Consider the following 20,722-nt stretch of genomic DNA (forward strand, 5'->3'; position numbering starts at 1 on the left):
CATCCTCCCATCCATCCAGCCAGCCAGCTACCCCACCTCCTAGACTACCAGACTACCCATCCTCTTAGCCTGACAAACTACCCATCCTCCTCATCTGCCAGTCATCCTCCCACCCAGCCAGCCAGGCTCCCATCCTCTTAGCCTGCCAGCCAACCATCCATCCTCTTAGCCTGCCAGACAGCTGCCCATCCTCCTCTTCTGCCACTCATCCTCCCACCCAGCCAGCCAGGCTCCCATCCTCTTAGCCTGCTAGCCAACCATCCATCCTCTTAGCCTGCCAGACAGCTGCCCATCCTCCTCGTCTGCCAGTCATCCTCCCACCCACCCAGGCACCCGTCCTCCTATCCTGCCAGCCAACCATCCGTGCTCCTAGCCTACCAGACAGCTACCCACCCTCCTCATCTACCAGGATTCCTCCCAGCCAGACAGAGAGCTACCCATCCTCCTCTTCTGCCAGTCAAACTCCCAGCCAGCCAGCCAGCCAGCCAGCCAGCCAGCCAGTCAGCTACCCATCCTCCTAGCTTGCCAGCCAGCGAGCCATCCGCCTCGTCTTCCAGCCAACCATCCGGGCAGCCTGCCACCCATTCTCCCAGCCATCCGTCCTCCCATCCCTCCGTCCCTCGGTCCATCCATCCCGGGAGCCAGTCCCCCAGCTATCCGGCCGTCAGGTGACGGGGTGCGGGTTATTTTTAGGGTGGGGGCCAGACGGCGGGAGGGAGGAGGGGCCGGGGGCGGGGAGGGCAGGCGGACCCGTCGGCCAATAGCCGCAGGGCGAGTCCTCCGGGCCGGCCCGGAGCTGGGGGCTTCCCGACAGCCTGGCTGCCTGCGCCGGCTGACCGCCTGGAGCTCCGGGAGGAGGAGGAGAAGGAGGAGGAGGAGGAGTGCGGAGCCCGGGGGACAGGACGCAGGGACAGCTCGACCAGGACGGTAAGAGCCCCGCAGCCCCACCGCTACACGAGGCCCGGGGAGGGAGGGGATGGAGAGGACCAGGACGGACAAGAGGAGCAGGAGGAAGAAGAGGAGGAGGAGGGGAGGAGGGGGAGAAGGAGGAAGGGTAGGAAGAGAAGAGGAGAAGGAGGCGAGGAGGACAAGGAGAAGAAGAAGAGGAGGAGGAGGGGAGGAGGAGGAAGAGAAGAGGAGGAGGAAGAGGAGGACAGGAGGAGAAGGGGAAGAGAAGAAGAGGAGGAGGAGGAGAGGAGGAGGAGAAGAGGAGGAGGAAAAGAAGAGGAGGAGGAGGAGGAGAAGAGGAGGAGGAGAGGAGGAGAAGAGGAGGAGGAGAAGGAGGAAGAGGAAGGGGCGGCGGGGGTACGGGGATGAGCGCCCTGGCTCTGACCTCTTCCCGAGGAGGCCGGGGCTCGGGAATGGCCTTGGGGGCTGAGTCGGTGAGAAGGTGCTGGAGGTGCGGGCATCGCCCGGAGAGGGGCAGCTCCCCCTCCTGCCCCGCCGCTGCCCGCTGCCCGCCGGCCGCTGCCCGCTGCCCGCCGGCCGCAGCCCATGGCGGGTCTGGGGGAGAGGAGGAGCGGCCGGCCGGTAGCTGGGATCCGGGACCCACCGGCATCTCCGGTTCCCGAGATTCCCGGCTCACCCAGGTGGGCAGGACGGCCGGAGGGCCCAGGGGGTTCCAGCCCCCCACCCCTTTGGAAAGGCGCTAGGGCGAGGTCCTCCCTGCTGGCCAGCTTGGTTAGCCATGGTCGTATAGGAGAGACAAACGGACATTATTATTATTATTATTATTATTAATGGCATTTGTTAAGTGCTTACTATGTGCAAAGCACTGTTCTAAACGCTGGGGAGGCTACAAGGTGATCAGGTTGTCCCACGTGGGGCTCACAGTCTTAATCCCCATTTTCCAGATGAGGTAACTGAGGCCCAGAGAAGTGAAGTGACTTGCCCAAAGTCACACGGCTGACAAGCAGCAGAGCTGGGATTAGAACCCATGACCTCTGACTCCCAAGCTCGTGCTCTTTCCACTGAGCCATGCTGCTTCCCTAGGACATGCCTGGGAGACAGGGTGGGTGTGGGCCAGGGGCGTCTTGAGGATTTAAGGGGTGCCAATTCCATTCAATCATTCATTCAATCTTATTTATTGAGTGCTTACTGCGTGCAGAGCACTGTACTAAGCACTTGTAGAGTACAATTCGGCAACAAATAGAGACAATCCCTACCCAACAATGGGCTCACAGTCTAGAAGTGGGGATAATAATAATAATAATGGTATTTGTTAAGTGCTTATTACGTGCCAGGCACTGTTCTAAGTGCTGGGTTAGATACAAGATAATCAGGTGGACACAGTCCCCCTCCATAAGGCTCACAGTTTTAGCCCCATTTTACAGATGAGAGAACTGAGGCACAGAGAAGTTAAGTCCTTGCATAAGGACACAGAGCAGACCAGTGGTAGAGCTGGGAATAGAACCCATGACCTTCTGACTCAGGCCCAGGCTAATTAGGGTTTTTTTTGCGGCCGCTCAGAGATCCAGTGTCCCCCTGACGTATCCTCACTGGACCAAGGGATTGAGGGCAAGGGATCACAGTGTCTGTCCATCCTATCACAGGTGTCTGGTCCCCGGGACCCCCTGGACCCTCTGCTTTGGTGGCTGGTTGCACCACTGATGTCCCCAAGTCCTGCCTTGGGGGGACACTAGGACACCAGGGGCTGTTTGGAGGACCAACTCCTCTTCTGTTCTTCTCCCTCAGAGCCTGCTGCCAATCGGGTCTCATAGTCCACGGGGTCCTGGGGGGAGGGCTGCCAGTCTCCCTTCCAATCAATCAGTCAATATGAGAAGCAGCGTAGCCTGGTGGATAGAGAACTGGCCTGAGAGTCAGAAGGACCTGGGTTCTAATTCCACCTCCACCACTTGTCTGCTGTGTGACTTCAGTCACTTCATTTCTCCGGGCCTCAGTTACTACATCTGTAAAATGCAGATTAAGACCGCGAGCCCCATGTGGGACATTGTCTGTGTCCAACCTGATTAGTTTACATCTACCCCAGTGCATAGTACAGTGCCTGGCACATAGTAAGTGCTTAACAAATACCATACAAAAATCAGTGGTATTTATTGAGAATTTAGTCTGTGATGATCATAGTATTAAGCATTTGGGAGAGTACAACACAGTTGGTAAACATGATCCCTGCCCTCAAGAATTTTTTATCTAGTTGGGGAGACAGACATTAAAAGAAATTACAGATAGAGGAAGCAGCGGACATTAGTGCTGTGCAGTTGGGCGGTGGATTTTTACAGTGCTTTATGGGTAGAGACATCAGGGCATAGGCAATGCAGAAGGGAGGAAGAATAAGCTAGGGAACAAAAGAAGTTAGTCAGGGAAGGCTTCCTGGAGGAGATATGATTTTAGTAGGGCTATGATGATGGGGAGAGTAGGGGTCTGTTGCATATGAAGGGGGAGGGAAGATGTGAGTGAAGCGTCGACAGTGAGATAGATGAGACTGAGATACAATGATACAAAGAGTAGGTTGGCACTAGAGGAGCAAAGTGTGTGGGCCGGGTTGTAGTAAAATGTCAGTGAGGTTAGGCAGGAGAGGGGTGAGCTGACTGAGTGCCTTAAAGCCTTACCATCAGGTAAGGAATTTCACTTATCCATTCAGTCAGTCACTTACTGTGTGCAGAGCACTGAACTAAGCTCTTGGGAAAATGATGCAGAGAAGGATGGGCAACCAAAGAAGCAGTGTAGCTTAATGGAAAGAGCACAGCCTTGGGAGTCAGAGGATGTGGTTCTAATCCCAGCTCCACTTGTTTGCTTTGTGACCTTGGGCACTTAACTTCTCTGCACCTCAGTTATCTCATCTGTAAAATGGGGATTAAGACTGTGAGCCCCACAAAGGACAACCTGATTACCTCGTATTTACCCCAGGGCTTAGAACAGTGCTTGGCACATAGTAAGTGCTTAACAAATACTATAATAATAATAATCATCACTATTATTGTTAATAACCCCTGGAGGTTCTTGTGGAGTGGGGAGATGAAGCAGAATGACTTTTAAGAAAATGATCTGGACAGCAAAGTGACATATGGGCTTGGAAAGGGGAGAGGCTGGAGGCAGGGAGGTCAACAAGGAGACTACTGGGGAACTGTCAGCCCAGATATTCATCAAGAGGGTTTGGACTGGGCCGATGGGGTGGCAGTCAGGATTTCTGGAAAGGGCAGAAAGGAAGCAGCTACCCAGCTACGCCAGGCACCCAGCACAGGGGCCCATGGGGAGCCTTGTTTCAGGGGTTCATCTGAGAACGCCCGGCAGGCTCCCGGAGGCAGTCCTCCGAGTCCCTGAGGTATCATTGCTGGTGACAGACTGCAGGGGCCGTGTTCAGTTCCCAGGCCTGGCATGTTTACACTGAGTCAGCAAACAGCAAGAAATAATTCCAGAGAGGGGAGGAAACCAGCAGCTTCCCTGCACTCCCTTCAAGGTTCCTGACAAACCTGGAGAAATTCAATGTTCCCTGCTTGTGGAACAGAAACACTGGGGGTCCAGTACAGCCCCTGGGGTTGAATCAGAGTGGTCCCCGAGGAGAAAGAGGGCACAGGGGACACTCTGTCAACACTAGACCTCAGGAAGCCAGCGCCTCCGACGCTTGTATGCTGTGTGACCTTTAGCAAATCATTTCACTTCTCTGAGCCTCAGTTACCTCATCCGGAAAATGGGGATTGAAACCGTGAGCCCCACAGGGGACACGGACTGTGCCCAACTCACTTTGCTAGTATCCACCCAAGTGCTTAGTACAATGCCTGGCATATAGTAAGCGCTTTACAAATACCAGCACTATTATTGCTTCTGGAAGCCAACACAACTGCCCCATAGACCCAATCATCCCTGTCCGTGTGTTTCGGGGCACTGGCAGTAGCAGCAGCATTATCAAAGCAATTTTGCTACAAACTGTACCCAGACAGTTAAATAATAGGATTGCCCCTGTCTCCATCCCCACATGATCTCTCTAGAAACAGTCTCCTTCCTCTGATTTTAATGAAGATGGCTGAGCACTGGGCAAAGCCCTTTATACGGCCTACACAGCCTTGTTGGTTCTTGCCCTGGGGGTGGGAGAAACTGGGCGGGTTTGGAACATTGGCCTGGGTATGGCCCCTCCCAACACTCTGCAAGCAGATCTCCAAGCACTTAGTACAGTGCTCTACCCACAGTAAGCACTCAAAAAATATGACTGATTCATTAATTGATCCTAGTGAGGCTAACAGCAGAGTTGCCATCTCCCCTCACCGACCCCCAATGCTCCGTACTGACCAAAGCACTATGCCCCTGAAAGAAAGCATTTTCTCCTCATCCCTGTTTCTCCATCAAGGTGCTCAGAGGGGGCTTGGATACCCACGCCCCTCCACGGAGGCAGTGGGGTTGTAATTAGTCCAGCCATACACGTCCCTAAGCCATTCAGAGGAATATTTTGAATTTGTTTTGGGTCATTTTAAATTTCTTTTGATGTAGACATGATGGGGAAAGTGTTGAAAATGGACAACCACGTTTCATCAGACTCCCCAGGCAGCCGGGCAGCTGGCCAGCTGGGCAAACAGCCAGCCAGCCAGCCCGCCTGCCCTCCAGTCAACAATCTGCACTGAGGGTCCACTCTGAACAACCAGCTAATGCTGGAAAGCTCCTTCAGAGGCCGAAGTGGCAATGTTCTGCTCAGAAAGGTCCCCGGGACAGCCACAAAGACCAGACAGGAATGTAGTAGTCTCCAAACTGTGGTCTGCTGGCCAGGACACACGTCTAGGCAAATGTTTTTGATGGCCTTTTTGTCTGCCTAGTCCTCCCTCCACCTCACTTTTCTCGGGGCTCTCATGACTCCTCCCTTGTGTTTGCTGGGTACAGGGACATTGTCCAGGATCAGTTACAGTGGGCAAGTGAGAAAAGAAAGAAAGGGGGAGAGAGAGAGAGAGAGAGAGAGAGAGGAGAGAGAGAGAGAGAGAGAGAGAGAGAGAGAGAGAGAGAGAGAATGAGAGAGAAAGAGAGAGGCAACTTGGGAAAACAATCAGATCTCTTTCCTTGCAGTGTAAACACTGACTGCCACACTCAAACCATTGTGAGCAGTGCGTGAATGATTTTCAAATCTCTTTCTCTCTCTCTCTTTCTCTCTCTCTCTAATACTCTCTCTAATAATGATAATAATTATGGTGTTTGCTAAGTACTTGCTATGTACCAAGCACTGGGGAAGATACAATTTAATCAGGTTGGACACACTCCCTGTCCTACACTGGGCTCACAGTCTTAATCCCCATGTTTTACAGATGAGGTAACTGAGGAACAGAGAAGTTAAGTGACTTGCCCAAGGTCACACAGTAGACATGTGGCAGAGCTGGGACTAGAACCCAGGTCCTTCAGACTCCCAGGTCCATGCTCTAGCCACTAAGCCACACGGCTTCTGTGTTGTATACACACACACACACACGCACACACTCAACCCCCCCCCCCCCCCAGGATAGTCTGCCCTGGGAGAAGTACCTGAGGAGGGGCTCTTGGAGGTGGGCAGTCCCCACTCAACTGGGGTTAATGCATTGCTGCCTCTGCGCATTGTGGGACTGAGTGTATGGAAAGCACCTTCTCATCTGGCTCTTGTGACCCATTGACCATTCGGGCTTCTCCCTGACCAGCAGCAGAAATAAATCCCACTTCTGAGCTGATTCTCTGTTGGCAGCTGAGCCGATCTTGGATGCCTATTCCAGTCCATTCCAGGAGCGGGGCGGGGTAGAGGCAGACCTGTTACTCAACCCTTGAGAGCTCCTCTCTGCCCTCCTTCTCCCTTCCTCCTTCGCTCCCCATCTCCTCCCTCTTCAGGGGCTGGAACCTTCCCAAGACGACCACCATATCTACTTGAATCTGTATCTACTTGATTTCCCGCTAACCATTCTGTTTCCCTGATTTCCAGAAGCCACTATATGCCCCCAACTCTGGCTAAAACCACATCCAATCCCATCAGGGCTCCTGGCTCATGACTCTTGCCAACTCTCCTGCTGCCTGCTGGGAGTATTCCCATGAGGGTCAGGTTTGGAGTCTGAGGAATGACTGATTTGAGACTCCTAAGTGCAGGGCCACCCAAGGCAATAATAAATATGGCATTTGCTAAGCACTTACTATGTACTAGGCACTGTACTAAGCGCTGGGTTGGATTCAACCTGTCCGCTGGGTGACCCTCGGCAAGCCACTTCACTTCTCTGTGCCTCAGTTACCTCAACTGTAAAATGGGGATTGAGACTGTGAGCTCCACGTGGGACAGGGACTGTGTTCAACCTGATTTGCTTGTCTCTACCCCAGTGCTTAGTGCTCACAGTCTCAATTCCCATTTTTACAGCTGAGGTAACTGAGGCCCAGAGAAGTGAAGAGACTTTCCCAGGGTCACACAGCAGACAAGTGGCAGAGCCAAGATTAGAACCCATGACTTTCTGACTCCCAGGCATGTGTTCTATCCACTACAGCAGGTTCTCCAAGACTGGGATCCTGGACAGTTGACTCCCTTCCCCAGGGGCAGCCTGCCCAGCCCCAAGGACAGTCACTGATCAGACCTCTGGCTGGCCAGAGAATGGAGCCTCCATGGACTAACACAGGAAGGATTGTCTCCCCCATTTCCTGGTCTCCATTTCCTGAGGAGGATAGTGCTTGGTGGTGCCCAGTGTCTCTGTTGTCCCCAGGCTGAGGGAGTATAGTCCATCATAGGGAGCCTCAGGGCACCTCCTGGATTGCCTAATAATGATAATAATTGTATCCTTTAAGTGCTTACTATATGCCGAGGACTGTACTAAGTTCTGGAGAAGAATCAAGATCATCAGATCCCACTTGGGGCTCACAGTCTCAGTAGGAGGGAGAATAGGTCTTAAATCCCTCTTTTGCAGGTGAGGGACTCCCCCTTCTAGACTGTGAGCCCATTGTTGGGCAGGGACCATCTCTATATGTTGCCAACTTGTACTTCCCAAGCACTTAGTACAGTGCTCTGCACACAGTAAGCTCTCAATAAATATGATTGAATGAATGAATGAAGAGGGAACTGAGGCCCAGAGAAGTGAAGTGACTTGCCTAAGGTCACACAACAGACAGGTAGCAGGGCCAAGATTAGAACCCAGGTCCTCTGACTCCCATAGCATTCCTAGGCCATACTGCTTCTCAATAATCAGAGCATGAAGCAGGAGAGGAGCGCAGCCCTCCTGACCCCTTGGTCCCTGGGAAAGCTTCCAGGACTGTGACATCTGCTCTCCTGGTGCTGACATCTCACCTCGACCTGCCTGGTGGCCTTGCATGGGGATGCAGGTAACCCTAGTCCAAAGCAACATTTCCCTCTCTGCCACCCTTCTGCATTACGGCTCTGGCAGAGCCCCAGGGAAGGAAGGCCAAAATCTTGTGAGATTTCCAGCCCTACGGGAAGCAAAAAGAATAAAAGCCAAAGCCCTTATCTTGGTAGAACCAGCTTCCTGTCAGATCATTCAGCCTCCCTCAACAACTTTTAGAGGAGGGATGTTGGCAGGGGCACTGGTGACTTGGGTATGCAGAAAGGGCCTGAGAGGCAGAAGGATCTGGGTTCTAATCCTGACTCTGCCACATGCCTGCTTTGTGACCTTGGAACTTCTCTGGGCCTCAGTTACCTGATCTGTAAAATTCATTCAATCGTATTTATTAAGCACTTATTGTGCACAGAGCACTGTACTAAGTAAGCACTTGGGAGAGCACAATACAACAATAAACAGTCACATTCCTTACCCACAATGGGCTTACGGACTAGTGTGGGGGAGAAAGACATCAGTATAACTAAATAAAGTTCCAGACGTGAACGTAAGTGCTGTGGGGCTGGGAGGGGGGAAGAGCAAAGGGAAACAGTCAGGGCGATGCAGAAGGGAGTGGGAGATGAGGAAAAGTGAGGCTTAGTCTGGGAAGGCCTCTTGGCGGAGATGTGCTGTCAATAAGGCTTTGAGGGGGAGAGTAATTGTCTGTCAGATTTGAGGAGGGAGGGCATTCCAGGCCAGAGGCAGGATGTGGGCTAGGGGTTGGCCGTGAGACAGGTAAGACTGAAGCACAGTGAGAAGATTAACACTAGAGGAGTGAAGTGTGTGGGCTGGTTTGTAGAAGGAGAGAAGTGAGGTGAGGTATGAGGAGGCAAGGTGGTGGAGTGCTTTAACACCAATGGTGAGTTTTTGTTTGATGCAGAGGTGGATGGGCAACCACTGGAGGTTTTTGAAGAGCCGGGTGACATGTCCTGAATGTTTTTGTAGAAAAATGATCCAGACAGCAAACTGAATTATGGATAGGAGTGGGGAGAGACCGGAGGCCGGGAATTCAGCAAGGAGGCTGATGCGGCAATCCAAGCGGGATAGGTTGAGTGATTGTATTAATGTGGTAGAAGCTTGGAGGAGAGGAAAGGGTGGATTTTAGCTATGCTGTGAAGGTGGGAACGACAGGATTTAGTGATGGATTGAATATGTAGGTTGAATGAGAGAAAGGAGTCAAGGATAATGCCAAGGTTATGGGTTTGTGAGATAGGAAGGATGGTGGTGCCATCTACAGTGATGGAAAAGTCGGGGGGAGGACAGGGTTTGGGTGGGAAGCTCTGTTTTGGACATGTTTGGTTTGAGGTGACAGAAGAAGATCCAAGTAAAGTTATTTTGAAGACGATAGAATACTATTCTATTTATTTTATTTTGTTAATATGTTTTGTTTTGTTGTCTGTCTCCCCCTTCTAGACTGTGAGCCCGCTGTTGGGTAGGGACTGTCTCTATATGTTGCCAACGTGTACATCCCAAGCACTTAGTACAGTGCTCTGCACACAGTAAGTGCTCAATAAATACAATTGAATGAATGAATGAATGAGGAGATGCAAGACTGGAGAGAGCGAGAGAGATCAGGGCTGGAGATGTAGATTTGGGTAGCACGCACAAAGAGGTAGTAGTTGAAGCCATGGGAGCGAATGAGTTCTCCAAGGGAGTGGGTGAAGATGGAGAATAGAAGGGGTCCCAGAACTGAACCTTGAGGCACCCCAACAGTAAAGGGGTGGGAGGCAGAAGAGGAGCCTGTGAAGAAGACTGAAAGTGAATGGCCAGAGAGACAAGAGGAGAACCAGGAGAGGGCAGAGTCAGTGAAGCCAAGGTCAGATAACGTTTCCAGAAAAAGGAGGTGGTCCACAGTGTTGAAGACAGCTGAGAAGTCGAGGAGGAACACGATGGAGCAGAGGCTGTTGGATTCGGCAAGAAGGAGATCATGGGTTACCTTTGAGAGGGCAGTTCCTGTTAGAGAGTGAGCTCCTTGAGAACAGGGAACATGTCACTTCTTCCTTTTATACTTCTCAAGCTTTTAATATATACAGTGTATTGCACCAAGGGGATGCTCAACAAATGCTGTTACTACTACTATGACTACTACTACTACTACTATGATTATTATTACTTCTACTACTATTTCTACTAGTACTAGTACTACTACAGAACAGGCTAAGGTTAAAGGGTAGGGGAGGAGAGAAGCAGGAAGCAAGGCGGGGTTAGCCCAGAAGGGATTCAGACATCTGCACTTGTAGTGTTTTGCCAGAGGGAGTGTAGGGAATATTGGAACCTTGCCCTGCCCTGCCCCTAATGCTGCTTTAGAGATGCAGCATAGGGGACTCCCTGGAAATCCCGGTAACTGCATGAGGAAGAAGATCAGGAGGGAACACATGCTCATATACTTGCTCCCTCTATTCACTCTCAGCCCCACAGCACTTTTGCACAAATCCATAATTCATTTATTTATATTAATGTCTGTATCCCCTTCTAAACAGTAAGCTCACTGTGGGCAAGGAAGCAGGATGGCTTAGTTGAAAGAGCATGGGCTTGGGAGTCAGAAGTCATGGGTTCTAATCCCAACTCCGCCTCTTATCAGCTGTGTGACTTTAGGCAAGTCACTTAACTTCTCTGTGCCTCAGTTACCTCATATGAGAGATTAAGACTGTGAGCCCCACGTGGGACAACCTGATTACCTTATATCTACTCCAGCACTTAGAACAGTGCTTGACAAATAGTAAGTGCTTAACAAATACCATCGTTATTATTATTATTATTATAATGTCTAACAACTGGGTTACAGTGTGCTCTGCCAAGTGCTCCGTACAGTGCTCTGCACACAGTAAGTGATCGATAAATAAGTGTTCAGTTAGTGTTCAGCAGACTTGGTCTGGGTTCACTCTGGCCAGGGTTTTAGGGTTCAGAAGCACATGGGGGAGCTGTTCGAGGAGTCCCTTTGCCAAATCATCATCATCATCAATTGTATTTATTGAGCGCTTACTATGTGCAGAGCACTGTACTAAGCGCTTGGGAAGTACAAATTGGCAACACATAGAGACAGTCCCTACCCAACAGTGGGCTCACAGTCTAAAAGTCTAAATCCTGACCTATCTGCTGGGTGTCTTTTGGATTGGTTCTCTATGAGGTGACCCAGGGCAAATAGCATGTTTTGGAATGTCTTGGAATCCAGAACTCTGAAAGAAAAGTCAGCTGAGAGAAACAGTTCAATAATCCCAGTGGGAATGGCATCCAGTCATTATTGCAACTAGGAGCATCTTGGGGTGAGAGGTAGGAGAGGAGGTTTAACAAAGAAGATTAATTTCATTCTTAAATCCACCCATCCAGGATAACTCCAGTTAGTCTCTGTACCAAAGTTCTATGGGGCCCTGCCTTTAAGCTTGTGATATTCGTCCCATCCTCAGCCCCACAGCACTTATGTACACATCCATAATTCATTTCATTATCTGTCTTCCCATCTAGACTGTCAGCTCCTTGTGGGCAGGGAACAAGTCTACCAACTCTGCTGCATTATACTTTCCCAAGTGCTTAGCAGAGTATTCTGCATATAGTGAGCACTCATCAAATATCATTGATTGATTGTAATGGTGGAAAGCTGTCACAATGTAGGGCACTGGGAGGGGGAAGGTGGCCATTTGTCCACTTTTACAACAGGCAATCCAGGTTTCTATCCCCAGTCTTGCGTGGATTAAGTACCGTGCACTTTTATATCCACTACTTAAATCTGAGCACTCGGCTTCCTTCCATCTCGGCTCCTTCTGCTGAGTTCAGCAGCTTGGAAGTGGCATTGGACTTCCCCCAGACCTGGTAAGGAGATGTTAAGACAATAGAGCAGTCAGAAGGACCAGAGTAACCCTGGAGAAATGCTCTGGGTTTGCATCAATTAGGGTAGAATTGAGAGGACTTCTGAAAAATGTCAGCCTTATGACATCACCATTCATTGCATGCTAATAAAATAAAATAAATTACAGATGTGTACATAATTACGGATATGTACATGTGTCTGGAAGGAAGGAAGAAAAGCAAGATTGAATAAAAGGAGTGTAGCTGGTGTAGTTTATGATGTCAAGTGTCTCGGGGGTCTGGTTTTTTGGAGTTACATCAGAGATCATTATAGAGGAGGGCAGGCGCATTGGTGACTTGGGTATGCGAATCTTCCTCTCTCCTCATCCATCCTCCCACCCCAAGTGGCAGCATTGTCCGACTCTCTGGGAGGGACAGGGGTCCTAGGGCTTGGGGATCGGTCACTACCCTCCTAAGAGTACTGCCCAGGGGGTAGCCTTAGTTATAAATGCTACTATCCATCCCACAGGTGTGACAAATCAATTTCCTTTTCATCCCCACCCAGGTCCCAAGCTAGTTGGCCTGGAAATCTCCTGAAATTCTTGGCTTAATCCATCAATCAATCATATTTATTGAATCACTCATGTGCAGAGCCCTGTACTAAGCGCTTGGGAGAGCACAGTATAAGAGAGTAGGTAGACACGTTCCCTGCCCACAGTGAGCTTTCAGTCTAGAGGAGGAGACAAATGTTACTAGAAATAAATGAATTATGGATATGTACTTAAGTGCTATGAGGCTGAAGGAGGGGTAAAGAGGAAATAAGGGCAGCTTGGAGCAGTTTAAGGAGTGAGTTGGATGCCTAACTTCCAAGACTGTAGTCAGAAATCTTATCATCACCTCTTTCAGAGCCAAAAGGACAGACTCAGTAGGATCAGGGGCAGTGGTAAAGAAGGAAACAGCCATTTAGATCACCTCCGAGTGGTGCTGGCAGTTTGACTAAGGTCATAGCGGAGAGGAGCAGGGAATTCTTTATTATTATTATTATTATATTATAATTATAATATTATAATAATAATACTGGTATTTGTTAAGCACTTACTATGTACTAAGCACTAGTCTAAGTGTTGGGATAGATATAAGGTAATCAGGCTGGACATAGACCCTGTCCCACACGGGGCTCAGTCTTAATCCCCATTTTATAGATGAGGAAACTGAGGCCCAGAGAAGTTAAGTGATTTGCCCAAGGTCACACAGCAGACATGTGGCAGTGCTGGAATTAGAGCCCATGTCCTCTGACTCCCAGGTCCAGGCTCTTTCCATTATGCCACACTATTTCTCGTTGTTTCCAAGGGATCTCCTAGTTCCACCTAGAATGGAAACATGAGAAGCATGAAAGGGACCAGGTATGAATACTGAGGGCCATACCTGTTTGGAGCAGGCAAAGGGTTGGAAACAAGAGAGGGGAAGATTTATCTTTTGATGGTGTGAGTTACCACCAGTGCCTTAGTCTGATCCAACTGGGGGTAATTACCATCTTCTTTTTCTTTATGATATTTGTTAAGTGCTTACTATGTGCCAGGTATTATACTAAGCGCTGGGGTAGATATAAGCTGAGCAGGTTGAACCACATGGGGTTCACAGTCTTAATCCCTATTTTACAGTTGAGGAAACTGAGGCACAGAGAAGTTACATGACTTGCCCAAGGTCACACAGCAGATAAATGTCAGAGCCTGTATTAGAACCCAAGTTCCTCTGACTCCAAGGTCTGTGCTCTATCTACTAAGACCTTCCATCCTGGGTTACCAATTGGATGATGGCCCCATCAGCTCTGGAGAGGGATGAGATTGCCACTTTGGGGGCAACACTAAACCACTCGTTTTTCCTCCATGATGTAATGAGGGCCCCAGATCCAGGGTTGGATCGTGGAAATAGTGTGTTGGAAAAACTGATATGGTTTGGCGACAGACTGAATGTGTAGTTTGAAAGACGGAAAGATCAAGGATAATGACAAGGTCCGTGAGCCTCAGAGATGGGAGGATGGAGGTGTGGTCAACTGTGATGGGAAATTTAGGAATAGCAGAGGATTTGAGTGGGAAGATGAGTTCAGTTTGGGACATGCTGAGCTTAAGGTGTCAGTGGGACATTCAGGAAGAGAAGTCTGGGAGGCAGGAGGAAATCCAAGATTGACTAAAAGGAGTGTAGTCAGGGATGGCAAAGTAGATTCTTTTTCTCTTAAACTGAAGCTCAGAGAAGTTGTTACTCACCCAAGGTCACACAGCAAGCAACTGACAGAGGTAGGATTAGAACCCACGTCCTCTGACTCCCAGGCCCATTCTCTTTTCACTAGGCCAAGTTGCTTTTCGGGCCATGCTGCTTTGGGTGTAGAAGTGATAGCTGAACCCAAGGGAGTGGCTAGGAATGAATGTAAAGTGAGAAGCGGCAAGGACCCACAACAGAGTCTTAAGAAACACCCACAGTTAGCGAGTGGGAGGCAGAGGCAGAGAAAGAGACTGAATCGGAGCAGCCAGAAAGTTAAGAGGAGAACCAGGGGAGAGCCACACTAGTAAAACCAAGATTAGTTTAGCGTTTCCAGAAGGAGGGAGTGGTCCACAATCTTGAGAGCAGCCAAGAGATAGAGGAGAATTGGGACAGAATCTATTAGAACTCGGATCAGGTAATCTGTGACCTGGGAGAGACAGGTCGGTCTTGGTGAAGTGAAGAGGGAGAGGGGTTGCAGAGGGTCAAGAAGGGAGTTGGAGGAGAGGAAATGGAGGCAGTGGATATGTTCAGTTGGTTCAATGAATTTGGACAGGAATGGGAGAGGAGAGATTGGTAGCTGGAGAGTGCAGTGAGCTCTAGAGAAGTTTTTTTTTTTTTTTTTTTTAGGCTAGGGGAGAGCTGAGTGTGTTTTGTGGCCGAAGAAGAAAGGAGATTGGTTGATAGTGGGGAGTTGAAGATGGCTCTCAGAGAGAGAAGCAGGGCAGCCTTAAGTGTTTTCAGAAGGTGAGAAGGGATGGGGTTGGAAGTGCAGTGGAGGGGGAAGATTTTGAAAGCAGGAATGAGATAATCTCTTGAGGGACAACCAAAAAGGATGAGAGTGCTGGGATATGGTGTTGGGATGGAATTAGAGAGCTGAAGGGAAGATAGATAGGGCCTGCCTAAGGGCCTGGTTGACACTTCACGAGTGGCCATGAGCGGCAGCAGGAATCAGGCAGACTTTTGTGTTGATCATCTTCCTAGCATTTAGAACCCAGAAAGGCAGGGGTCTCATGGGAGGGAAGCACAGAGGAGACAGGAAGGGGCCCGACAAAACTCACTCTTGGCAGACAATCCTTTGGTCCCCCTCCAGTGACCTCCACTGACTGGAGGAGTAGGGCTCCATGTAACACTGGGGCTCAGGATGTGGGTGGAGTCAGGGGTTGAGGTGCATTCATTCATTCATTCAATTGTATTTATTGAGTGCTTACTGTGTGCAGAGCACTGTACTGAGCACTTGGGAAGTACAAGTCGGCAACATGTAGGGACAGTCCCTACCTGAGCTGGTGGTGCTGGCTTGAGTGGGGAAACCTGAAAAGGATTAGTCAGTGTTGAGGGGAAATTTTTTGAATAGCCATGCAATTGTGAGAAACTGTTTGTCCTAGTAGATAGAGGCCTGGGAGTCAGAAGGACCTGAGTTCTAATCCTGCCTCCATCACACTTGTCTGTTATGTGACCCTGGGCAAGTCACTTAACTTCTCAGTTACCTTATCTGTAAAAAAGGGATTAAGCCTGTGAGCCCTTTGTGGGACAGGAACTGAGGGACTGTGTCCAACTTGACTAACCCCAGTAAGAGCTTAATAAATACCATAAAAAAACCCTCACAAAACTCTGCAATATTGCTTGCCTATACACATTGCACCTATCTTAGTTTCCATTATGCGAAGAATGTGGGTGGGGGCAGGCCATTTTACATCCAAAGGGGCCTTCTTCCATCGGACCAGCCCCATCCAGCTGGATGACCTGATCTCAGTCTGGCAGGTTTTCAGATTTCTACAGCCTGGCCAGTCCAGTCCTTAAGAAATGAGACTGTGCTTCTCTGAGAAGCTCCCAGCAACCTGAGATACCTGGGAGCAGTGTCTTTGGGGAAAATAGACTCATTTAAGAGGAAAATCTAACTCTTTCAGCCCACCAGAATTTTAACCTCTTATTTCGGTTCCTACGGAACGAGTCGTTTTGACCAGACTTCCATGGGTTGGGTTCACCATCTTAAAAGTGGGAATTTATCAGAAATGACTGTAGCCCAAGCCCCTGTTTTAATGGTATTTGTTAGCACTTACTACATGCCAGACACTGTCCTAAGTACTGGGGTAGATACGAGCTAATCAGGATATTGATTGAGGATATTGATTGGTTGAGAAGCAGTGTGGCTTAGTGGAAAAGAGTCAGAGGAGTCAGAGGTCTTGGGTTCTAATCCTGACTCTGCCACTTGTCAGCTGTGTGACTTTGGGCAAGTCACTTAACTTCTCTGGGCCTCAATTACCTCATCTGTAAAATGGGGATCAAGTCTGTGAGCCCCAAGTGGGACAACCTGATAACCTTGTATCTATCCCAGCACTTAGAACAGTACTTGGCACACAGTAAAAGCTAACAAATACAATCATTATTATTATTATTATATTAGTCCAATGTCCCACATGGGGTTCACAGTCTACATCACCTTTTTGTAGATGAGGTAACTGAGGATGAGAGAAGTGATGTGACTTGCCCAAAGTCACACAGCAGACAAGGAGCGGAGCCAGGAAGTGAATCCAGGCCCTTCTGACTCCCAGGCCTGTGCTCTATCCACTAGGGCCCATCTTAGATAGCTTCAGCTAACAGAGGCACCCTACCTATACGAGGTTATCTAGAAGGAGCTAACTGGGGCTCCGTCATGAACGACAGAGGACTGAGTTCATCCACCACACAGTTTCTCCAATAATCTAACTGAGAAGCAGGATGGCCTAATGAAAAAAACATCAGCCTGGGAATCAGAGGACCTAAACTGTGAGCCCGTTGTTGGGTAGGGATTGTCTCTGTTGCCGAATTGTACTTCCCAAGGGCTTAGTACAGTGCTGTGCACACAGTAAGCGCTCAATAAATATGATTGAATGAACGAATGAGTGAATGAAATCCCAGCTCTGCCATTTGTCTGCTGTGAGACCTTTCATCATCATCATCATCAATCATATTTATTGAGCGCTTACTGTGTGCAGAGCACTGTACTAAGCGCTTGGGAAGTACAAATTGGCAACATATAGAGACAGTCCCTACCCAACAGTGGGCTCACAGTCTAAAAGGGGGAGACAGAGAACAAAACCAAACATACTAACAAAATAAAATAAAATATTTTTATTTTATTTATTAACCTCTGGCAAGTCACTTAACTTCTCTGTGCTTCCATTGCCTCATCTGTAATATGGGGATTAAGACTGTGAGCCCCATGTGGGACAAGGACTGTGTCCAACCTGATTAGCTTACATCTACCCCTGCTCTTAGTACAATCAATTGTATTTATTGAATGGTTACTGTGTGCAGAGCACTGTACAAAGCACTTGGGAGAGTACAATACAACAGAATTAGTGAACACATTTCCCTATCCAATTGCTCCATTCATGGCCTGATCCTGGGCTGGGTGAGCCACTGGGTCAAGCTCGTTGTGGGAGGGAATGTGTCCGTTACATTGTTATATTGTACTCTCCCAAGCACTTAGTACAGGGTTCTACACACAGTAAATGCTCAATAAATACGATTGACTGACTGACTGACTGACTGACTAATGGGCACAGATCAGAAGGTTAGCAGGCGAGACCTGGGAAATGCTCCTTCCTCTCTCCTGGCTCCTGGTTTGGGGCTGCTTCCTCACAACTCAGATGGGATTGGGTAGGCACTTGGACAAACCGCTGTCCAGAGCTGAAACACTATTAAATCTCCTACAGGATGTGCCAGGTTTTATCCACTACCGCTGCAAATATGGCAAGAGTTCAGAGCCTCTTCGTGTGAATAAACCTGATCCCCAGGTCCCAACCAATGCCAGAAATCTACCCCAGTACTTACAACAGTGCTTGACCCATAGTAAGCACTTAACAAATACCATTATTATCATTATTATTATGTTATGATATTGATTAAGCACGCAGTATGTGCCAAGCACTATGTTAAACTCTGGGGTAGCTACAGATATCACAGATAATAATAATAATGATGGTATTTGTTAAGCGCTTACTATGTGCCAAGCACTGCTCTAAGTGCTGGAATCACATTTGGGAACACAGTGGAAAACCACAGACAGGGGAGGGAGATGTCTTTTTCTGCAGAAAAGTTATTTATGACCGTGAATGTCAGATGACAGGAAAAAGTCTTCGCTGGGACCTTGGGCAAGTCACTTTAAGACTCTGTGACTCAGTTACCTCATCTGTAAAATGGGGATTAAGACTGTAAGCCCTATGGGACTCTGTCCAGCCTGATTAACTGGTATCTACCCAGGTGTTTAGAACAGTCCTTGACCCATAGTAAGTGCTTAACAAATACCATTATTATTATTATTATTACACCTTCAGACCAAGCCCCAGCTAAAACACCTCTTCTTCCCTCACCAAGCAGCTGCTACTCAGCCAGTGCAGGAACAGGAGAGACTGGATTAAAGAAAGGCTTCCTCCAGTTCTCTCCTCTCCTCCGTGTGCTGGCCTGCTCAAGCCTGGACCTCTCCCAGACCAAGGGCTGTCGGTGTCCAGCCTGGTCCCTCCTTGGTCTGGACATTGTCCTGTTCGGTCTCCAGACAGACCTGGCTTGGTTAGATCCTGCACGCCTAGTCCAAGTCTGAGCTAGACCCTCTGCAGAGCTCCCTGTCAAAGGTAGTGGGGCCCAGGGCAAGGGGAAGTATAGCTGGGCCAGGGAATAGAGGGGGACTGAGTTAGTGGAAAGAGCACAGGCTTGGGAGTAACAGGTTGTGAGTTCTAATCCTGGCTCCACTACTTGTCAACTGTGTGATGCTGGGCAAGTCACTTAACTTCTCTGTGCCCCAGTTACTCAGCACTTAGAACAGTGCTTGGGACATAGTAAGCACTTAACAAATACCATCGTTATTATTTCTGGGCCTGTAGGAGATGGGGGTGGGGCGGGGGGTAGCCACACAGGAGCTTTTTATGGGGAAGGGAACCAGGTTGACTAGGCCCTTTCCAGAGAGAAGACTGCCTGGGCAAGGGTAGGGAATGATAATTATAATAGACTGTGAGCTCATTGTGGACAGGAATGTGTCTGTTGTTATACCTCCCAAGTGCGTAGTACAGTGCTTGGCACACAGTAAGAACTCAATAAATATGATTGAATGAATGAATATTAATAATATCCTGAATTTGAAGAGTACGTTCTCATCTGTCATGGGTTCACATCCCAGCTCGGCCAATTGTCAGCTGTGTGACTTTGGACCAGTCACTTCTCTGTGCCTCATTTACTTCATCTGTAAAATGGAGATTAAGACTGTGAGCCCCATGTGGGACAACCTGATCACCTTGTATCCTCCCCAGCGTTTAGAACAGTGCTTTGCACGTAGTAAGTGCTTAACAAATGCCATCATTATTATTATCATTATTATCTGTCCAAAGTGCTTTCATACCAATGATCTCTGCACAGGGAATGTATCTGATAATTCTATTGTACTCTCCCCAATGCTTAGTACAGTGTTCTACACAGGCTAAACACTCAGTAAGTACCATTGATTGATTGATTTCTAGCCCCATCATTTGTGTGAGTTGGGAGGCAGGTATTAATCCTATTGGCGGGAATTGTGTCTCTTTATTGGTATATTGTATTTTACCAATCGCTTAGTACAGTGCTCTGCACACAGTAAGTGCTCAAAAAATACGGTTGAATGAGTGAATTTTACAGGCCAGGTGACTAGCTCTAGACCCTGCGGCAGGCTGGAACTAGAACTCAGGTCCCCTGCTGTCCATGAAACCACACCGCCCCCCTGCTAGAGTCCAAGAGCAGGGTGAGCCAGCCAGGTTACTAGTCAGGGCTCGCTCTCCAAGTCCACTGTTTCCAGCTCAGGGACTGAAAGGAGGGACCAAAAGGCCCATCTGACTATGGATGGGAAGCAGAGGGACCTCTAGACTGTAAGTTAGTTGTGGGCAGGGAATATGTCTGTTACACTGTTATATTGTTATATCGTACTCTTCCAAGCACTTAGTACAGTGCTCTGCAAATAGTAAGCACTCAGTAAGTATGTGGCTTAGTGAAAGGAGCATGGGCTTGGGAGTCAGAGGTCTTGGGTTCTAATCCTGGCTCTGCCACTTCTCAGCTGTGTGACTTTGAGCAAGTCACTTAACTTCTCTGTGCCTCAGTTACCTGATCTGTAAAATGAGGATTAAGACTGTGAGCCCCACCTTGTCTCTACCCCAGCGCTTGGAATAGGGCTTGGAACATAGTAAGCACTTAACAAATACCATCATTATTAGCATTATTACAACTGACAGACTAGAGGAGAGACAAACTGCAAGACCCCTTTCTCACCCCAGCTGAATGCACTTGGATCTTTACCCTTTAAACACTTGATATTCACCCCACCCTCAGCCCTACAGCACATATGTACCACTTACAACTTATATTAATGTCTGCCTCCTGCTCTAGACTGTAAGCTATTTTAAGTTACTTCCAAGTAC

General features: G+C 48.8%; 1 protein-coding gene across 3 annotated transcripts in view; it reads left to right on the forward strand.

Annotated features, from left to right (window-relative positions):
• Nucleotides 1–476: 476 nt before the first annotated feature.
• Nucleotides 477–20,722, forward strand: part of FGF1 (fibroblast growth factor 1) — a 75,091-nt gene continuing 54,845 nt past the window's right edge. The window contains exon 1 of one of the 3 annotated variants that reach the window (XM_038772838.1): nucleotides 477–668. The gene's annotated coding sequence lies outside the window, so the exon portion shown is untranslated. Of the gene's footprint in view, nucleotides 669–780; nucleotides 928–20,722 lie in introns of those variants that run through there. The other 2 variants (XM_038772840.1, XM_038772836.1) reach the window with 2 other exon arrangements.

Source organism: Tachyglossus aculeatus, chromosome X1, assembly GCF_015852505.1.
Source record: "Tachyglossus aculeatus isolate mTacAcu1 chromosome X1, mTacAcu1.pri, whole genome shotgun sequence".
Classification (NCBI taxonomy): domain Eukaryota; kingdom Metazoa; phylum Chordata; class Mammalia; order Monotremata; family Tachyglossidae; genus Tachyglossus; species Tachyglossus aculeatus.